We start from the raw sequence: 21,595 nt of genomic DNA, 5'->3' as shown, positions 1-21,595 counted from the left end.
TTGTTGAAATTGATCATGATCAGATTTTTATTTTTTATTTTGAAAAGACATGTTTTCTTTTTTTTTTAAAAGGATTTTTTAAAATTTGATGTCTGATGCTTCACTTTTTTACAGAGACATTAAGCTACTGCAATAAAATACAGATTTACTTTTACTTTTTTTATTTGAGTCAAAGAGTGGATGGTACTGTATCTAAAACACTTTGATAAATTTTACAAAAGTACAATAAAGGCCTATTAAACTGTTGGCATTTAGGCAATTGGTTTGTTTGCTCATGCGTAGGCCAGTTTTATATAAACTTTGTATCTCTGTTTTTATTTCCAGTTCTATATTTTCTTAGCTTTATCACTCCTTCATAATAACAACTGTTCTATTGTTCACACTTTACAGCTGGCTGCACTGAGAAAATATCGTGTTAGGAACTCAACAAATTATTTATTTTTTTTCTACTCTACTTGGCTCATGTGAGAATTTCTTAAAGCTTGGGATGCTAAATATAAATAGAGCTATGTGTCTTTAATTTAAATTCCAGTAAAAGCATCTCTGTGTTCAAGCTACATTAGGCTGGCATGAGTCTACATGCTGGTTCCCTTTTCATAAATTTTTCACTGTACAGAGGATGCTAAGCTGTACCTGGCTCTCTCTAATACTGTGGGGGAGGGAGTTTGTATGCATTTGTCTGACTGTATGATTCCGTTCCCGAAGCTGGTTTCTCACTGGCATGTGCTGATTTGAATCCTAACCAGTCCTCCTTTTCATTCCGTGTCCTGGAGAAGGCAGGGAAGTTTTTAAATGAGCGGACCACTGTGCATGCTTTTTCGTGGGAATGAGTCTGCCTCTTGCTGAGGATCTCACTCAGAAACCAGGCAAGCAAAGAACTGGAACTAATTACTCTAACGAGTTCACCCAGATCTGAGCCAGCTACAATCATCAAACACAAATACAGTTCCCAGCTAAGGTAATCATACCTCTTGATCTTTTTCACTTTTTTGTCGCTTCAGCCCCCCTGAGTCAATATTTGCCGAACCACCTTTCACTGTAGTTGGAGCTATAAGTATTGAGAGATTGTAATATTTATATAACCATCAAAATACCTCAAACTCCATCAGTTTGATGGAGAGGATCTGTTAACATCACTGTGCAAGTTTGGCCATACATTTTACATTAGATTTAGTCTTAGTATGTTCTAACAAATGACCATTTCTTGATATACAGTGAATGTCCAGTATTTGGTCTTAGGAGCACAAATAGCTAAAATCTATAAATACATGAGAAGCACATTTCTGCCTATTTTGATAGTTCAAACACAAATAACATACATTAATGCATACAGTGGAAATGGTCTTGACGCTATCACAGAAGCTAGCATAAACAGTCTTCCTTATTTCCACTCTTGGGGGTACAGCCAATCAGCAGCAAGGAAAACAAATGGCAATGATTGGCTGTTTTGCAAACGGCAGCCAATCCAGGAGAAGGAGTAGCATTGGGTTTTATGTTGCACATAAGTCAAGTTTGTTTGTTTGTTTGTATAGTTCAGCCACAAGGCAGCTCAAAGTGTTTTAGATCATAAAAAACATCATAAACTCATCAATTATGAAACAAGCAATAAGCATTACATTTTGTCAAACGTCATCATTAACATCATCAAGCAAATATACATTAAATATGTTGATCTAGGTTCCACTTACTACTAATTAAATGAAACTCTAAATAGGTTAGTTAGCCTCGGTTTAAAGAAACTCAGAATTTCATCTGTTTTGCAGTTTTTGGAAGTTGATTACAGATTTGTGTTGCATAGTTACATAGTAGCAACATAAAATTTTGCACTCGAGTCAAAATGTTCTGGTTTAAGCAAGATTTCTCGTGGCTTTCTTTTAACCATGGATTACTTCTTGAAACTCTTTTCCATTGTGGAAAACATAATAAAGATTTGGGTTAGGGCATCTGGCCACTAGTATTGATTCATAAGCTAACGCTGCATTAAATTTAAACACAGCCTTGGTCTTCATGATGCCATTTCTTTACTAATGTCCTCTAACACAGTGGTCCCCAACCTTTTTATTACCACGGACAGGTCAAGACTTGGCAATTTTGCTGCGACCCGGAGGAGGAAGGGGGGAGAAACCGTCAGTTTATGCTTCTGCATGTTGGTGTTCCCGCTAAAGCCTTTTTTTTTTTCTTTTGCCCCGATTTTCCTTTTACGACAATCCTACAACGTCCTGCAGTGTGTGGTGTGTTACGTGGTGGTGTGTTGAATATGCCCGATCTAAAACCGGGCCTATTCAACATTGTCTTGGTCCGATTATCGCAGATTGTTGAATGTCACAGGTAGCCAATCAGAAAGCGCAGTGACGTAAGAACTGAGAGGAATCCCAAACAGTTGACCTGGCGGAACTGAGAGTCCGGTGGACATCAGAGGTGACATGTGGAAATGCTTATTACTATATGTAAAGGTAATTTTTATACATGTTAATTATATGCGGTTATTTTATTCAGTTAAAAATGTTAACTATGAAAAAACATAACTCACCTCCAAATCATAGTGCAGCAAATAGAGCGGCTGCTCCCGCCGTCTTTTATCAAACGGCTTTTCTTTTTGTTACGTCTTTTATCGCTTAAAATGAGACCACAAACTATCACTATTGCTTCTACATCGTCATCCGTGTTTGATTATTCTAAATTCACGTACGGTATGTTGGGGGTTTTACTGGATTTTCTTCTGGAATCGGGATGTTCGTGAGTGGAATCGGTTCTTGTGTGGTGTGTTGCTCCTGCTGTGTGTACCAATCGAACCTGTTGTACTTTTATCAGCTGGTGTCGTGTGTGGTCACAGAAGTTTGGAAAATCGGCCGACAAGCCTTAAATCGTGCCGTGTGAACCAGACTTAAGACTCACAAGCTCTACTCCTCTCATCTCGTCTCGACCACTGCCCTAACGCTCTCTGACTCTGGTCGCTATGGTAACTTTTACATATCCCTTCAAAATAAGATACAAATGCGCCACAAAAACGAACATTTTACTTTTGTGAACATTTTTACTCACGATAAGGACTAATGGGAGCCCTGAGCTTGTTTCTCCGCAACGAGACGGACCCACCTGGGAGACAATGACATCCGAAGTGTTGCTTATGCACAGGGCGCTTGGTCTCTACGTGGCGAAGCAGTTTGAAGCTTCATTGCCTCATTAACGAGCCGGTCGCCATATCATGCAGAGCGGGCTTGGAATGTGGGAATCACCTACCGGGATAAATCCATTCTCCTGTCAAGACATCTGATCTGTTTCTTACTCATTTTGCTGCTTGTGGGCTCAATGTTGGCGCGCAAGACGTAACCGAGAGAATCCGGTTAAAGGATTTTCAAAATAAAAGAACCTCCAGACTCAAATAATACATAAAGCGGAAATATTTAATTATTTCATGCCCGGTACCAAATGTCCACGGACCGGAACCGGTCCGCGGCCTGGGGGTTGGGGACCACTGCTCTAACAAACCTCCGAGGTCTTCACAGAACACTTGTATTTATATTGTGATTGCATTAAACAGGTGGATTCTACTTGATTTTAAAGTGGATTGTAATAGTGAATGACAAAAATTGCATTGTTGCAAGAAATATTTAACATTAAGATCCAAATGGATGAGTATGGGTTTCCTGCTTTTCCCTAAATACGACTGACTCCTGATTGCTCCAAGAGCAAACATACTGATTTGCGTGAGAACCTTAGGAACTCTTCCCTTCCTGCATCTCACTGCCACTTATCCCACCATTCCACTGTGACACTCTAAGGAAATGCTCATAGCTCAGCAAATGCATATGGGGGCTTTAAACTCAGCTTTTCAACAGAGCAAAAAAAGAGAGAGAGAGAGGGAGAGAACGGGATGAATGGAGGAGGAATTTAAATCTCAATGCGTCGTTAAGCAGGAGACACCATGTTGGCATTCAGACACTGCGAGGCACAGAGCCTGTGCCAGTCGAAGGGGCTGAGAGAGTTTTTACAAAAAGCATGGAGCAGCGAGGCAGCTCAGGCTGCAGGGATCTGTCACAGGCTGAGAAGTAGGACTTGCTCCAAGGTTAACAACACATTCGGCTTGTTTGTGGACTTTTGAGGGGCCAGTGGTCAAGACTGATGGAGAGCTTAATGGGGAGCAGCACTCTCCCGTGCAACAGTCATGGGAAAAGTAGACAAAGCAGCCTAAACTGGTGTCTGCAGCAGGGAAGATCATCCAAGCATGCCAGTAGTTGCAGAACCCCTGAATGGATTCTACATATTATACAGAGTAGTTGAAAACCTTAGGTGTTTTAATATTTACTTCCTTTAATGGCATCTATATACTCTTCTTCTTTTTTAAAATCAAGTTTGTGTCCATTGTTGTGCTACTACAGAGAAACACAAGCAGCTGCGAGGGGAATAGTAGTTTAACAGCAATCGCATTCATCCACACCCATAATGATGCTGACCTAAATATTCTTTGCCTGCACGCATATTTGATGAGGTTTCCCTGCAAATCCACCTATGCAAGAGTAGGCGACATAAACTGAGCGCGGACAACAATTTCGCTGTTTATTTACATCATGCAAAATTAGAAATAACACGACGCCTGCACCGAGGCTGGGTTTAGTGACGGTAACTCACCAGTAAACGGGATGTGTCGCTCTTCACCGTGACTTATTGGAGACTTTAACCTTCCCTGTCTCAATCCCGGCCGCTCAGCATGGCAAAGACTTGGCTCGAATGAAGTACGTGCGTCTCTCCGTCGCCCGCCGCCGTTCGCCCCGCAGGGGGAGATGAACGAGCGCCGCGGTTTATTATCCCGAGTCGCGCAAAGAGAGCGCACACGGTGGGAAGCAGAAAGAACAGTCTTGTCCAAGCCAGCCGTGAACAGCTCCGGTGCTGAAATCTTCTCCTCACCCCCCCCCCCACCACCACCACCTTCTCTTCTCTCCTCTCTTCTCTTTTCTTCTCCGCCCTCCTTCCTAAGCTACTCCCTCACCATCTAAGAGGAGACGGACAGCAGCTGCCGTTCAGGTCAGGCTTGAAGAGTGCTTAGTTCAGACTCGCAGTTAAATGCCAGATTTATGACCTTCATATTTACACTTCCTCCAGTTTCCACAGAGAGATCCTGATGTGAATTAGTGGCTATCAGTCAGGTTAATAACTTGTGTGAGGGTTCGTCAGGTTTTGGGCCGGATATTCTTGATTGGTCGGAACCTCTGGGGGGCATGACGTCGGGCCAGGGGCTTCCGGACCAGCCAATTATCACACACATACACGGGAAGCTTAGTACAGAGAGTCAGTTTAAGAATGAGTGTGCAGCTTAAAGGTTTGGATCTCATTTTAGTCACGTTTTATGCATAGATGGATCAGAGAGTGGGCTGCAGCGTTTTTGGAACCCTGTGGAGATAATTTAGAACAGAGAGGCATCATGCACATAACTGATCAATCTTCTGGAACATTGCTGCTTTCAGAAACAGAATGTTTTTATTCTTTAGCGATTCTCTTTTGTGTCTGGTACATCAGAACAGCCCCATGTGTTGTCATTCTCACTCAAAACGTCAAAGAAACAAAAATCCTCCTGTGCAAAAGCACATGTTACATCCTAAAATGTCCTTAATCCTTTCCAGATTTTTATACTTGACATGCTTAAAGGGAATGCATTATGTATTTTCCACGCACTGTGCCATTTTATAGCTAAATCAAGCAACTATGTCACCTTCAGTTTTTATAAAAAATCCTGTGCATATCAAAAATAACAAAAGAAAGTTGACTTCACAATTTGAATTGCTTTGTTGCTGAAAATGTGCTATATGAATAAAATTACCTTACCTTACTTAATGCCTTGAAATATACCTCTGTCTCTTTAAGAAGCTCCTACTCTGCTTTCAGTAAGTCTTCGCAACACTTAGAATAAGTTTAAATTATTTGCTTAAACTTCTACAATGCATACACATATAAAACACACATACTGTGGACGGCTCAGAATGATGAAGGCTGGGTCAGTGTCATTAGAGCCACTTAAAAAGCCTGTCTTCCTGCGCCAGTTCAAGAACAATATGTGGCTAATGTATGCACATCTGAATACACTGTGCTGCACTTTGTTGTTCCATATCCTCTTGCCTTAAATGTAGAGACATACATTATTAATAAAGCCTTGAGTGCAGACTGACCCATGGATTTTAGTGTAATTGGTCACTTTTCCTGCACTGCATGATTCTGATTCTGTTCCTTTGCTGTAGATATTTATTTTAAATTCTGACATCTCTAAATTTACACTTTCTTGTTTTCTAAGACCTGCATTGCACAATATGCTGTCATAATTAGGAACAAAGAATGGACAGACGCTAAGAAAAGACATTAAGGCTTGAAAAAATCTTCACAGTGCTTGAAAAAGTTATTGTAGAAACGGTCTTTGAAGTGATTTGTAGAACATGTAAAAGTACAGCCTGACAGAGTCTTTGAAAATGGAAAAAATTAGAAGTATATTAAAAATCTTTTGAAGAGAACAGCTAGAGCTAAACAAATATGAGCCATGTGATCCGACAGCCTTGCAAAACCTTCATAGACATTTACAGATGGGGCAAATGAGCAGACATAATAAGAACATGCTAAATAAATGTAAAGATGGACTGCAGGTTAGGGCAAATTCAGAATGTATGTGACAAACTAAAACAAAATAGTGCATGCAGAATATGAGGTGGAGGAACAGGATGCAAGGTTTTCAAAAGTGTTTAGAGAGAACGATCTGAAAACGGTGGCATGCATTCATCTCTTCTGACTTGATCAATTCTCGAATCATCTTTCATTGCATTTACAACTGTAAGTCTTTTGGGGTATGTCTCTACCCCATCATATGTGGAGACTAAAGTTTTTGTCTTTGCAAAATAGCTCAAGCGACACCAGATTTGCTAGAGTCAAGGAACATCAGTTTTTAAGATGTGGCATGGACAGTTTATCATGTTACATGTGTATGTGTTTGCCTGCTCCATTCCTGCTGAAGAAAAGTATCCCCCCCCCAACATGACACAACTTGTATCATGTTTTATGGTGGGGTTGCACCATAAAACATGATGCATTGCAATAGTTTGTCTCGAAACAGAAGTAGATCCATGTAGAATCATAGAAGTTTATCTTTTAGCCATAAGACTTTTTCCTTGAGTTTTGATCATTAACACAAATCTTGGGTACTTCACGGAGCAAAAACTGAATTCTCTAAACTCTTTGAAAAGGCTTTTAACAAATGGCCCCTTAATGAAGACAAATGTCAGTTGTGGCATCAGTCTTGGAACCTTGATTTCCTGAATGGCAAAAGCTAGGAATCCAAACTATAATGGTCTCAGTTCCTCTGGCAGAAGTGCCGTAATAGTCTCAGTTGGCCGGTCTGTCAGCATTAACAGTCCATTCACAGTGTAGATGGAGCTTGATAGCATTCCAGATGGAGATAGATTTTTGGACGCTGCAATCAAAGTCTTTTCAGAGCGGTTATTTTCTCTTCAGCAACAAGAAGAAACCTGATCGCATCTCATTTTGCAACTAAAGTGAGAAGAAATGTGTCTTTTTAAGGAGAGCCAGTCATTTTTTCTATTTATGAGGCACAGGGAACCAATTAGTTAATGCAATACAATATGATGTTATGAACTACTTATGGAGACATGGCCATACAGTGCATCCAGAAAGTATTTACAGCACTTCACTTTTCCACACTTTGCTGTTAAAGTCTTATTTCAAATTTCATTAAACTTTGCACACAAATATTCCTTTATTATGATGTGGAATTTTTTTTTGTTGAGTTTTTTGGATATTTATTAACAATAAAAAATAAATAAAACACATTTACGTAAGTTAGTATTTAAGTGTAGAATTTGAGGAAAGAGATTAATTTAAAAGAGCTTGGAATAAGGTGGAGACATAACCAAGTGTGGGAAAAGTGAAGCGCTGTGAATAACTTCTCGATATACTGCACATTTGTTAGTAAAAAATTTAGAAGTACATAACTTGATAGCATATGTAAAAAGCTCCAAATTTCTTTGTAGAGATATTCAAGCAATTTTTAAATGATGATCTCCTCATGTCATTAAGTTCTCAGAGAAGGTCCGGTTCATTCAGATGAGGAAATGATTGTGTACTGTGTAATTATTGTGTTTTTTTTTTAAGACTACCAATATCTTTGAGCTTATCCTGCTGTCGTGGTTTCATTACACATTGAAATGAAATAGTAATTGGATTTTAATCTCAGTGTCAAAATCCGATACACTACTGTCAAATTCTAATATACTATCCACCAGCCCATCTCTGGAAAACTAATAACGAAGACCACAGACTCATCTGGCTGTAGGTCTGACACTCGAGCGCAGCTGCTTTTTGTCCCACAGTTGTGCTAATTCAGTGACATGTGACTTACTCTTTTACTAAGCGCAGTTGGAGGGATTTTATCCAGATGCTCCTGGTAAATGATGTTGCCTCAGCTTTCTCAGTAAATCAATTATTTGACAGGAATTCTGTCCTTTCTTCTGCTACTTATCAGGGGCAATCTGGGGATTTGCTGTGACAGAGGACCATTGTTTACTTTTTTTTTTTTTTTTGCTTTAGAAAATGACACCTCGGCTGTTTCTAAATTGAAAATATAGTATGCAAGCTCATGGTCACTTCATCAAATCCTGACGTCAGTTAAATATTTCTGTTTCTCAGACAATTTGCCATCTTCTTCTAGCGGAGCAGATTCATTATGAGTGTTGACAGTGGCCAATTATTCAGCATTGTTCCTAAGAGCTGACACAACGTGTTTGACGTCAAGCCATTACGAACCACAAGGATCCATTAGGATTACGAGAAGGGATGGCAAAACACAACAACTGACAGCTTGAGCTTTGAATCTAATTAAATGTGTCACAGGTTTCTGCCTATTTATGGCCTGGGAGAAGCAGTAGGGGCAGCCTGTGACTCTCGCCAGCACAGCAAGTAAATTTACTTAATTTAGTTCCCACCGTGCGGCAAACCCTTTGGAAAAATTGAATGCTTGAAATGCAGAACTGAAAAGAGAACTTGTTTGCATAATAAGAAAACATAGGGGGAGGATAAAATGCATTTTTCATGGTGATATGTTTACCGACAATACACTTGGAACTTAAGTTTCTCTGGGCTTTATGTTTTGTATTTTTTTTTGTCTTGAATCTTTGCAGGTAAAGGAAAAAAGCTGATGGGAAATAATGATGGCGCTAAAATGGGTACGTAAAAACGATTCAAAGTCTCGACCCAAAATTAAAATGACCATCTGTGGCTCAACTTTTAATATGTATCACAGTTTCTTTGGTGGCTGTGAACCACACACTTCAAATGCAAAAATTGCACTGTGTATTTGAGTGAGAAGTCATCCAGCACCAAGCAGCAGAGATTGTGTTTTCCAATAAGTGCCTACAGCCAGTAGGTCCAGATTTATGAGGATGTTGGCTCCTGGACTAAAGCAAACCTTAGTGCTGCTTGGATATGCATTTCCTTTATGTGTGCAAGTTACTGAATTTTGATAGCTGGACATACATAAACTTCAAGGTTTGCAGATATTGCCCACAAAAGTAGTTATTCTGAAACAATCTTAGTATTTTTATCAACACTTGATTAGAAAATTCTTGCCAACAAATACATTATTCAAACTGACTAAATGTAACTTAAAAATAAGACTCTTAGAGACTTAGACTATTGGGAGCCACGAGAGCTGCCTCTGCTAAGTTAACTGAGTCAGAAGGGGTGTATTTTTCACTTCCCCTCACTAATCCTCACACCATGATGCTGCCACTCCCATGCTTCTCAATGGGCTCATTGCAATGTGCAATATTAGTTTTCCTCTGCAGATAGTACTGTAATTTGCTGTCAGACCTGAAAGTCAAAATCGGGTTTTGTCTAATCAGAGCACATTCGTTCACATATTTTGGGTGTCTCCAAAATGCAATGTAACTTTTTAAGATTTTGTTCTTTTTTTTTGTTGTTGTTGTTTTTTTTTTTACAGTAGCTTTCTTTTTCCTTCCTTCCAGTAGAAAAGAGATTTGTGGATATCTGCAATCTCTGGGTTGCTCCTCTGATTAATGCCTCCTTTGTAGTATTGCATTTAGGGCATACTATTTCTATTTTCAGATGATGGAATGTGGCCTGTGAGAAAGCTTGGGGTATTGGTTCACAACCTGCTTTAAGCATCTCTACACATTTTCCACTAACATATATGTATCTATATATAGAATAAAAGAGTAGAAAATGGTGAAAGAGATGACAGGGGAATACATTCCTTTTGTGTGTTTTCATCACCACAGACAGGAGTGCTTTGAGATTTGCAGCCCCAACCGGATCCTGCGATTCTACCACTGAGGACTGTAAAGGACCAGACAGGGTTAATTAATAATAATTAATAAGGCATGAAGTGACAGAAACGGGACGGCTATAGCCAGCAGAGTCAGGTGGAAATTCTCTTTTCTTTTTACTGCCAGAAACCAGAAGAATAGGCGTGGGGGAAAGGTTTAATCTGTTTTGGGGGTTTTTGTACCTTGTTTATGAAGACTCTTCATACTATGGCTTATTTCAGAGCCCTACTAGGAAGACAGTAATGAAAGGAAAAGCCATTAGCTGTGTGCATAAGAACCACCTCCCTGTTTATTTCATGAGTAGATAATCAGTCTGAAATCAGACAGAGATAATGTTTGCAGTCCATATTTCCATGGCAGCTGCCCAACAGAGCATTTTAGCATAATTTAATATTTGATAAGGCTCCTTTTGTAATGGAAACATCACACTTTGGATCCAACTGTTTGGAGAAGACTGTAACTGGGCAGACTGGGCCGCTGCCATCTCATGGTGTCACACATTTCATAGAGTTTGAAGACAAGAAGCAAAGATGAAAAGTAAAATCCAGCAATGTGGCATAAGTATTGATTTTCTCATCTTTATCCCAGAAGCTAATGAAAAGCATCAAACTATTCAGAATCTCCATCTAAATTAAATTACTTTTTGCTTTATTTTGCATGTACCCCAGTGAGAGGCAATTCCTACGAGTACTGAATAAAATCACATCCAATACCTAATGAATGGAAATCACCCAGTGCTGAGTTAATTATCAGTCACAAATAAATACATAATTGAACCTCTGTGCAGATGAACAAACAGTGGCCTGACACACCCATTTAGAAGAAAGTAATGAAAACCAGACAGCTGGAGGCAAAACACAATGTCTCAATGATCTAATTATTTTCTTACGCACATCCTCCACAATTACAGTACAGCTGCCTCCCAAATCACTGCACGTTAGCAAGTACCGTAACTCATGTTACAAATTTTACAACAGTACAAAAAAGTGAACTCCCAAATACCTGCTTTAATTATGATATTTTATAATTAAAAAATACATATCAGGTAAGATTTTATATTGTACTTTCACTACCTTTTCATATACCATGCTGTAAAAACGGTTTGCCTCCTTCCACAATTCTTCTATTTCAGATTTTTTTTAAAAATTTTTGTCACACTTCAATGTTTCAGATCACCAAAACAATTTAAATGACTAAAAAAAATTTCAGTATCAAGATGTTGTTGTGGCCTATAGTCACAGCCAAACCTCAAACTGATCTAAGAGAACTGCATTGAAATGGTAAACTGATGCTATGTTGTAGACAAATGATTAAAATTACTCAAAATTACTCGACAAAATTTCAACTGACAGAGTAAAAAGTTATTTCATCTATAAAACCTTGGTCATGATCCATTCAGCCCAGAAAATCAATGTTTTTCCTCTTATACCCAAAAGTTTATCCTGCACGTACTTATCAACATTTTTGATTTAAATATCCAGTTAACTTATTAACTTATGTGTTAATAAGTTAATAAGTTATTAACACATAATAATATCATAATGGATGATATTTCAGAAAGAACTTCCTGTGTGGCTTGTGCCTTTGTAGACTTTTAACACAGAAGTGTTAAAGAAGTTTGAACTGAAACTCGTTTCCCCCTCTTTCTGTAAGCTGGGTTAATCAACATATTCATAATTTTTTAACAGTTAAGCCATAGAAATGGCAAACAGGCAAAATAAATCTGCCTTGCACTGTTAGCAACCGAACAACTATGGTGGAGTCTTAATTAGGAAGCACATGAGGAGCCCAAAGGATATTAAAAGTCAGAGATCACGCTGGCGGCTGCTTGGTTCTGATGCTGTCATCTGCTCAGAAGCATCAGCTGTCATATCTCTTGACTCTGAAACACAGTTTTTTCCTAAAGTCATGATAATATTTGATATCCGGATGGATCTGACCTGGTTGTTAAAATTAGAAACTTAGGTTGTGGCTGAAAGTAAGGTAACAAATACATTTTTGAATGCAATCCAGGGCTGCACAGTGGCGCAGTTGGTAGCACTGTTGCCTTGCAGCAAGAAGGTCCTGGGTTCGATTCCCGGCCGGGGTCTTTCTGCATGGAGTTTGCATGTTCTCCCTGTGCATGCGTGGGTTCTCTCCGGGTACTCCGGCTTCCTCCCACAGTCCAGAAACATGTCTGTTAGGTTAATTGGTCTATCTAAATTCTCCCTAGGTGTGTGTTTGTGTGTGAATGGTTGTTTGTCCTGTATGTCTTTGTGTTGCCCTGCGACAGACTGGCGACCTGTCCAGGGTGAACCCCGCCTCTCGCCTGGAACGTAGCTGGAGATAGGCACCAGCAACCCTCCCGACCCCATTAGGGACAAGGGTGCACAGAAAATGGATGGATGGATGGAATGCAATCCAAAAATATAGTTGTAATAATCTGAACTTTATAGCAGCAGTAGTATGCTCGTTTGAAGATCTGAGCTGAAATATGACAAAAAAAAAAAAGATAGATATACGTATATATAATGAGAGAAAATCTAAAAAAGTTGAATCGGTGGTAAAATTTTTGCAGTTCACAACATTGTGACTGCAATGAGCATGTGTCGAGCAGAAGGTATAATTAAAATATAGATTTCACCCACAGTGAAGCTTTTAAACATGTTGTCATTACTGATTAGACTCAAAGCTGCCACGATGACTTCAGTACCAATTAGAAGACACCTTGATATTAAAATCCAAAAATATTGGCTCCACATTATGGCAACAGGCCGCGGTACTTGTGTATGCTCGAGTAAGAAAAGCGCGCTTAGCCTGCATGCATAATTGATCAAGTCACCGGGTTAGATAAAAGACGGATATGCTTTTGTGCAAAGTGAGGAGGCAGATGAAAACACTTTCCTTTATACCACGTCTTAATGTGAAAGGAAATGGACACCCACTTATGGCAGTAACAGTGTGAAGGATGTTGTGTTGCTTTTTCTGTCGCCAAAATGGCTACGCACTGGTGAAATGGTCAATAGGGTTTCTAAATGGAGCTCTCTACAAAACCTGACGTAGGAGATCTAAGCACTTATTTAATTAAGACTGTTGTTTACAACAGCAGATGCAGGAAGTTCTGAATCGGAGGGTTCCGTGTTTTCAGAGCATCCTGAGGTTAAATCCTGCTGCATGTTGGGTGTTGTTGTACAATGATGCTATCATTCAATAACAACACAAAAAATTAAAAAATAACTTGCAAAAGTTTATTCAACCACAAACATTCTGATATATTTTAGATGGATTATATTTGACACACTGAAGCAAAGTTGTACATTACTGAAGTGCAAAGAAGAGCTTTACTTACATTCTTATGGGACTTTTAGAGTTTAATGTTATTCACTGCGTGACTTTGCTGTTTACAGTTACCAAATTCCCATGAGACAGATGTTTGAATTTTTTCCATCCATTAGGTTTGCTTTGTGACAAAATTTCCAGGAAAATCCATGAAAGCATAAATGTGTTTTTTTTTTTTTTTCAGCTAGAATTTCCAGAACTGTTTCTCATCCATCATCACAGTACTATAATGAATGTGCTTTTGTCCAGTTCTGTGCAACCTGTCCTTCTTATGCCCACTAACTCTATATGTTTTTGTTGATATTATGCCTTATAGGGAATTTAGATGGTATGTGGGAGATAAAAGTGCTTGAATAATGGTCTAAAAAGTTTATTTTCCAACATTTGGCATATTGTTGCAGGAAAACAAAAATAAAAAGAACAAAATTGGCAAATTAATGTTTTCTTCTTCATTTAAAAATAATTTGTAGATTACAGTAATCAGATTAGAATAAATTAGATTAGAGTAATAAATGTGAGGAATAATATTTTTCCCTTGATAAATGGAGAATGTCTGCCTTTATTTATAGCTCAGGGTAGTTCTGCAGCTACTGACTGCACTTTCCACTCATCATATTGTGACAAAAAGACAAATTCACCAGTGTAGTGGCTTCTGGGCAAATGCAATTTGTCTGTGAACTCCTTCAGCTCCGCTATCTGTATGTGTGGTGAGGCCTTTAAATCAAATAAATTGAATAAAGCTGAAAATTTACATCATCAAAACCATCAATTTGTGTCTGGTTTGCCGTTTGCTTTGGCTCTGCCTGGAAATATGAAACAGGTGAGATAATGGAAACCATTATTGCTGACAGATTGTTTCTGACCTTGATATGATAAATTCTCCGGATTTCAACCTAGAAAATTGATGACACATTTTACTTTATGTGCTCAAGTACTTAAACGTAGAGTTATTCCATAAAAGGTTAGGTTCCTTTTTTATTACCCTACACTTTGCTTAGTTTAGAGGTGACACGTGTGATGGCCTTACTTTGGATTAATCACCACTAAAACTGCACTGTCATAAAATTTTCTGTCAAACTGATCCTAAATTAACTAGAGGTTGCTCATTTCAAAAAGGCACACACAGTAGATATGTATTATTAAATAGAATCAGTGCAGACATCTAACATCAATATGAATATGGGCAAAAATGTTGTATTTTGAATTAGTTTCTGTGATTATTTCCCACTGAGTGGAATACAAGCCCTCATGACTCATAACAGAGTGCTTTTAATTCCCTGCACACTATGCCAGTTTGGTAGGTCTTAAAAGCACTTTTCAGTGACAAATCTCCTTACTTTCTAACATCCTCATTAGAGAAAGTGCCAAATACATATTTACTTAACTGATTTAAATTTGAGTTTAGTTTTGGATTCCTGATTTTGGCATTGCAAAAAAAAAAAAAAGGAAAAAAAATATTTTCAGTAGATCTTCAGTTAGTTTTAGCTGTGTTTGGGTTCTGTGTGCTTTTTACCTCCATACGTTTTCTACACTTTCTGAAATGGAAATGAATTTGATGATTTTGTGCTGCAAGATCAAACCATATTTGACAAAGAAACATTATAAATTTAATAACCTATGTTCTGTCAAACATCCTTACTCTAAATTCTATGCATTAATATTTGGAAAGGTTTAATCCATCCACTAGGATTCAAGCAGCTATGTACGTTGTCATTAAACACGTTGTTTCTCTAGTTCATGTCTACAAGAGATTTTTGTGAGTTTTTGCTGTCTCTACAATAAGGTCCAATAAGAAAAACTTTTGTCCTTGTGCTTTGCCTCAAAAATATAGCCTAAGCTCTACTGAGATTACAACTTTTATTGGGGTTATCATTTTCAGCTGAGCAGAAGCTGCTGGGATGCAAACCCTTGCTGGTAGTGGGATATTTTCAGGTAAGCAATTAGACACACTCTTCAAAATATTTTTTTAGAAAAATGTCACTTCCCTCCAAAACAAATTAGCATGCCATCCACATTGCTGAGAATATCCACACAAGCAGTCAGCCTGTAATGTATAAATGCTGGATTCCACCAAACGGAGAAAAAAGAAAAAAGTGTTTTATCTGTGACCAGGCCACCAGAAATGTCTGTGACCTATTGAAGCAGCGCCTGTGATTCCCTCAGGGAAGCCGTGGTACATTTTCAGAGGCATCCAAGAAGCTTTTTGTTGCTCTCAACTGGGCTAAAAATATGTGCTCAGTTTATTTTCAATGGAAGCTGGGTGAAGCTCCATATTGCAGATGACTCAGAGGATGTCAGACAGATGATTGCCATATTGATTTCAGTCCATTTGGACATTTTTACGCAACACATAATGTAGAGACTTTTAAACATTAGGTCACTAGAACACCTAAATGACTGGATGAGGGTAGAAATCAAGCAAACAGAGGATGCTCATCATAGAAACATTTTCTTAATTCTGAACTTGGGAAATGCAGAACTTGAGAAAACAATGAACTATGATGCATTGTCAGGGATTGTGAAATGATTCATTTCTATCATCTTTTTGTTTCACAAATTTCACCACATTACAAAATTAATGGGCATAATTTTGAGGGCATATGAGCACAAAAATGTATGGATGGTGGAAGGTGATGAGACACCAGTAGACATTGACGTGTTGGCAGAGGAATTTTAAGCCTTGATTGACAGCCCTCAGCATAACCTTTAAAAATGAAGGAGACATTTCAATACAAGCCTCACAAAAAACTCTGTTGTCCTTAAACAATCATACACTTTAAAATACTTTAATCATTTTAATCTTAACATTAACATTAAACAGCCAATTTTTAAAATCGTAACTTAGCTGTTATTCAGAATTAATGCATAAACAGAAATCTCTTTCACTTTCTTAATTAAAAAGAAAATCCAATCTGCGTGAATAACCAAAAAATAATTAGTAATTTTCCTTTCAGATCTCAAGGGCTCAGCTTTGCACATAATGAAAGCCACACATTTTCTTCAGGTCGTAATCTGGGACTCTATAGATTTACAGTCTGTACTTTAGAAAAGCAACGTCAAAGCTGTCACATTTTGAGAGGTGTATAAAACCAAAGCAGTGCTGTGAAGTGGACGGAAATTGTTTTTAAACTTTATGCCAAATAAAGATCTGAAAAGTTTCTTTTTTTATTAAGTTTATTCTCTCAACCATCTGAAAATGATAGGTGTATACCACATGTAGCTACCAAGATGTGGACCACTAGTCTAAGCTGATAGGACAAGAAAAGCATTGATCAGAGACTCATGGTCATTTTGCAAAAACTGCAGATATAATGAAGACACAGCAAACATGAGGATAAAGATGCTCTGGTTTATGTGAAGAAAAACACTACATTCAACCCGCTCTTTTAAAACATAGTAGCAGCATCATACTGTGTGTAGGGTTTCTATTGGAAGAACAGTTCACTTTCCAAAAGGAAAATGACCATAAATATACAGTGAGAACTGCAATGAAATAGTTTAGACTGAAACACTCATTTGCTAGAAAGACACAATTAAAAGTTCCGACCTAAATTCAATTGAGAATTAGCTTCCAAATTGGTGTTCTTCGTCAAATATCACTCGTTTTGAACTATTTTAAAAAGGCACATTTTTCACTCTCTACATTTCTTTATTGTTTTAAAATTGTGCCCTACTTTTGTTCAATAATAATTTGTGGAACTGAGGATGTGACATGACAAAATCAAAAAAAGTTCAGTATGTTTAAAGCATTTTTAAGGCTTGTTTAAAACAGATAACCAAAAACAAAGTAGGAGGATAAATTGCAAGAGGTAGAAGTGTCATGTGAATGCCATTAGATACCACAGAAATCAGTTTTGCCTCGCTCACAGGAATAATTTTATTTGCATAGTTGAGTCGACAACATGCTGTGCAACTAAAATGGTTCAGATGTAACATGAAGAAGCATGAGGGATGGAGCTGAGCGGCTTTGTAACAGATATATGGCACTTTTGCTTTTTTACAGTGGGTGGAGGTGAAAAAGTATAAACATAGCATTCTCACTTGTGAAATCAATAGCACAGAAAACAATTTCCTAGTTTCAAAGACAGAAAAAAAAACAAGACTGAAAGAAGAAACAGAGCAGATTTCCGTGTGATGGATCATTCCTCTCATTTTAGTAAATCTCACTAACTTTATCGATCCTCTCTCTATGGAAACTAACTGGCTATGGTGAGAGATCCTCCTCTCTGCTGTTTTTCTCACAGAGCTGTGTGTGTTGCTGTCAGCTGCCAACCACTGCAGTGATAATATGAATGTGGCAGACAGCTCAGTAGTGTCCCCATTTCCCCAACGCTTGGACTTTGTTGTGATTATAGCTCCCCAAGGCTGTGTGAGATTGGGATCGGCTATGTGAATGTCATGTTATGACTTCCCATCAGCACTTACAGGAAGAAGGCGGAAATAAGTGACCGAGTCTGTAGATTATTATTTTTAACTAGACTTGTGTTTTACTGCCTGACAAAAACACAAAATCTGTTATGTGCCATTGGTCCTGTAACATGTGACTCCTAAGAAGAGTGACTGCATTAAGTGGTGTATAAAAGGTTAACATCTCTGACATTAACGCCTCACTGAGTGATAAAAGCTGGAATTAAAAAGAACTGAAGTTTGTTTTGTTTTCATCAAAAAAGGAAAATAAACACTATCTTGTCTATTTAAATATAGCTCTCCTAATCAATATTAGATGCAATAGTGAAGCTTCAATGGGAAAGACATTTAAACTTGCTAGGCATTAAAAGGATCTTGCCAGGCTGCCAAAAAAGGAAAAAGACTTCAACAACAGAATACCTGCACACACCTCCAAATTGTGCATAGTTTATTTGCTGAGCCTGAATAATTTTTTTGTTATTCAGGCTGAAGTTTAGATGTCTCAATGAGCTACCAGACAAATACTGGCATTGTGTTTAGCCATAAGGAGAACAATGAAGGCAAGAAAATAAATGAACAAGTTTTTTTTGTTGTTGTTGTTTTTGTTTTCTGGAGAAACATGTTCAGATTAAGAGCCTTGTTGTGAAAAACAACCACATTCTGGGTTTAGTTTGACTGAATTTGCAAAGATTATGAGCACAGTGCTCCGCATCGTCAAGTTAAAATTGTAACACAGTGTGGCCCACTCAGCAATGTTCAGCACTGTGGACAGACAACCTCATCATTTATTCTGTTATATTGATGATTAGGTATTGATGTTGGTTAGCACTCAGCATTAAGGAGTAGAAACCTCATGTATTCTTAGGGAAGTTTCACGTTACTCATGCATACCTATGGTAGAGCAATGAGCTGGGAAATCAGCGTATAAAAATGTTTTGATAAGTAAAGACAGGCCTGAGTGGTTAAAAATATGTCATCTAAGTTCAACAATGACATAAGTTTTGACATAAGTTCAAAACTTATGTCATTGGGGTTTTTTTATCATAAAGTGTAGTAAAAACTGACTTTTCTGTATTTTTCTGGCTTTGACATTTATTATTCAACTGGAACCATAAAGCATTAATGAAGCTCTCATCATCCAAACTTCACAATGAGTAAAACTGACACTAATGTTGCTTTCTGCAACTGCTGCTAGAAGCAAAATGTGGGCAAAACAAAATCTGGAAAATGAGGCAAACAAAACCTTGATATTTAATTAAAGCTTTTGAAATAAGTTGTTTGTGCCACTGTTACTAAAGATGAAACTACAGCCTAAGCAGACAAATGACAAATCGGTTATTTGAAATTGTTTGCTGAGCTTGGTTAAAGCTATTTGACAATATCTATGGCATGATATAAACCTTCTCCAGATCAGGAGAAGATACTCTTCAAAGCGGCGCCCATAAAAGCATCTCATATAGTGTATTCTCAAAGGAAGGTTAGCAATTGTCCGGCTTGCCTTGGAAGGTAGGCGTATTAGTGTGCAGAGGTTGGAGATGGAGTTTGGAGACTGTGGGGGCTGACAACCAGTCCATTGACATCATCCATTAGCCTAATGTATTTTTTTCCACTCAGTACCCAATCCTCTCAATGCTGGAAGGTCTGCTTTATCCTGTGCTCATCTCCCTTCACTTTCCTGTTTTGCTTACGGATATAAAATTTAAAAAAACAACAAACATTATATCGTAAAACGGAGCTATGCCTCTTCAGTCAACAAAAGTTAATATTCATATGCTCCAAATGCTTCCTCAACTTTGCAATAGCACACAGAAACTTGAAAGTATTTAAGTAGGGGCATTTTGAGGTGGAGTTATTTTGCAAAGATACATTGTGAGAAATTCTGTGTCTAGATTTATAAAGCTGGTAGAAAAGTCACAACTAAATCTTAAATATTTTTACTACAGTCTCAAGTCATGTACCAACGTGACTCCAAACTGAATTCAAAGTCAAGACGTCGAGTAAAGCCCAAGTCCTAAACTGTAAATTTTGAGTAAACAAGCTATTTGACTAAAAATGTAATCTGAACACAGAATAATAATTAATATTTCATAGCATTTAAAAATTATTATTATTATTATTTGGATTATGTTAACCAGCGACAATACAAACATATATGTATCAGTGCTACTTTGTAAAACATTTTAGAACTTCTAAATAAACGCCTGTATTTTGTTTCAGCACACATCTTGACTTTTTGCATGAGAACAAAGGTAATTCTAAAGATTTGTTCCATTTCTTCCCCTTTTTGAAAAACTGCACAATTCCCAAAGTCACAGCGATTTTCAGCTGAAGAGTAATCAACCCTATATAATTGCATGGCTAAAAATATTGGATTTGTTGACAAATGAATGCAACAACAAACAATAAAGTCAAAGAACAAATGCTATGTGAGTCACCCACCTGCTTCATAAGATGGGGAGTTGCGAGAGATATTTATGTATTTAATTTTGAAGAACAAACATATAACAAGGCCATGTTCTACTATCCTCATCAACCAACACATTGCCTAAAGCTCTTTGGCAACACTGGCATTCTGTATTTTCCCAGGCAACCGCTGGTAGCATTCACTTCACTGTTACTGTCACTGTCTCTGTCCACTTTCATAAGGAAAAATAGAAAAAAAAAACATTCTTGCACATTTGCTTCTGGTTGCATATTGTTACTAAGCATCCTTTAAGATGATTGTATGTTGATGCTGTGTTGCTAAGAGCGATTTTATTTCTTTCTGAATATTTTTCGCACATTTCAGAAGTTTATTTTTTAAAAAAATTAAAACCATTTATCATATTTCTTACACTTCAGAGTACACACTACTTTGAGGTGGTCTGTTACAAACAATCTACTATTTCATAAACTTTTCTCAAATGTAAAATCTGCTTTCTTTTTATAGATATTATAGTAACTCTTCTGCTTCTTTAAAGTTGGGCAGATTTTTACTTACGTCTTCTACACAAATAACTCCCTAAATTATTAATAAGGAATTCCACTTTTGTTCATACAATATGACAGCCTGAGAGTCTCCCCATGCGCAGTGGCTGCAGTAGCATATGCTTCACAGATGTTGGTGCAGCTGTGTGGCCAGCTCTTAGTGCTTCTCATCATAAATATGCAAAGATGGGATGGATAGGCAAGCAAGACAGGAACTTCCCTTAGATAACTTTTATTTTTCATCCGTGGCACCAGATCAAGTTAGATGATGCATTCCTATGTGTGTTTGTTTTTCTTTGTTTTACTTTAATGGTAATGTTTGCCTACAGGTATGTTTTTACCTTAAGTAATAGATAAAAACCTAGCAAAATGTTTCCGGTGTGAAGAAAGACTGGGAAGACCCAGCAATAACAGCTAGTGTTACTAATACTTACTAATGTTATAAGCCAAAATTAAAGAAATATAATTTTACGACTATTAAGGTTTTGTCAGGCTTCAGCTTTTAACCTTGATTCATGGACAAATAACAAACTCTGATCATTCAACTTCAGAGTTTTAGTGGTTAT

At 37.7% G+C, this 21,595-nt stretch overlaps 1 protein-coding gene across 2 annotated transcripts in view; it reads right to left on the bottom strand.

Moving 5' to 3' along the window:
• phf24 (PHD finger protein 24) overlaps window positions 1-5,093 on the bottom strand; it is a 33,129-nt gene extending 28,036 nt beyond the window's left edge. Inside the window, exon 1 of one of the 2 annotated variants that reach the window (XM_028025605.1) lies at window positions 4,630-5,093. The gene's annotated coding sequence lies outside the window, so the exon portion shown is untranslated. The remainder of the gene's footprint in view (window positions 1-4,629) is intronic. The other variant, XM_028025606.1, reaches the window with a different exon arrangement.
• Window positions 5,094-21,595: the final 16,502 nt, after the last annotated feature.

This window comes from Xiphophorus couchianus, chromosome 8 (genome assembly GCF_001444195.1).
Source record: "Xiphophorus couchianus chromosome 8, X_couchianus-1.0, whole genome shotgun sequence".
NCBI lineage: Eukaryota > Metazoa > Chordata > Actinopteri > Cyprinodontiformes > Poeciliidae > Xiphophorus > Xiphophorus couchianus.
The sequence above is the reverse complement of the archived record's forward strand: the minus strand, read 5'-3'. Positions and strand labels throughout refer to the sequence as shown.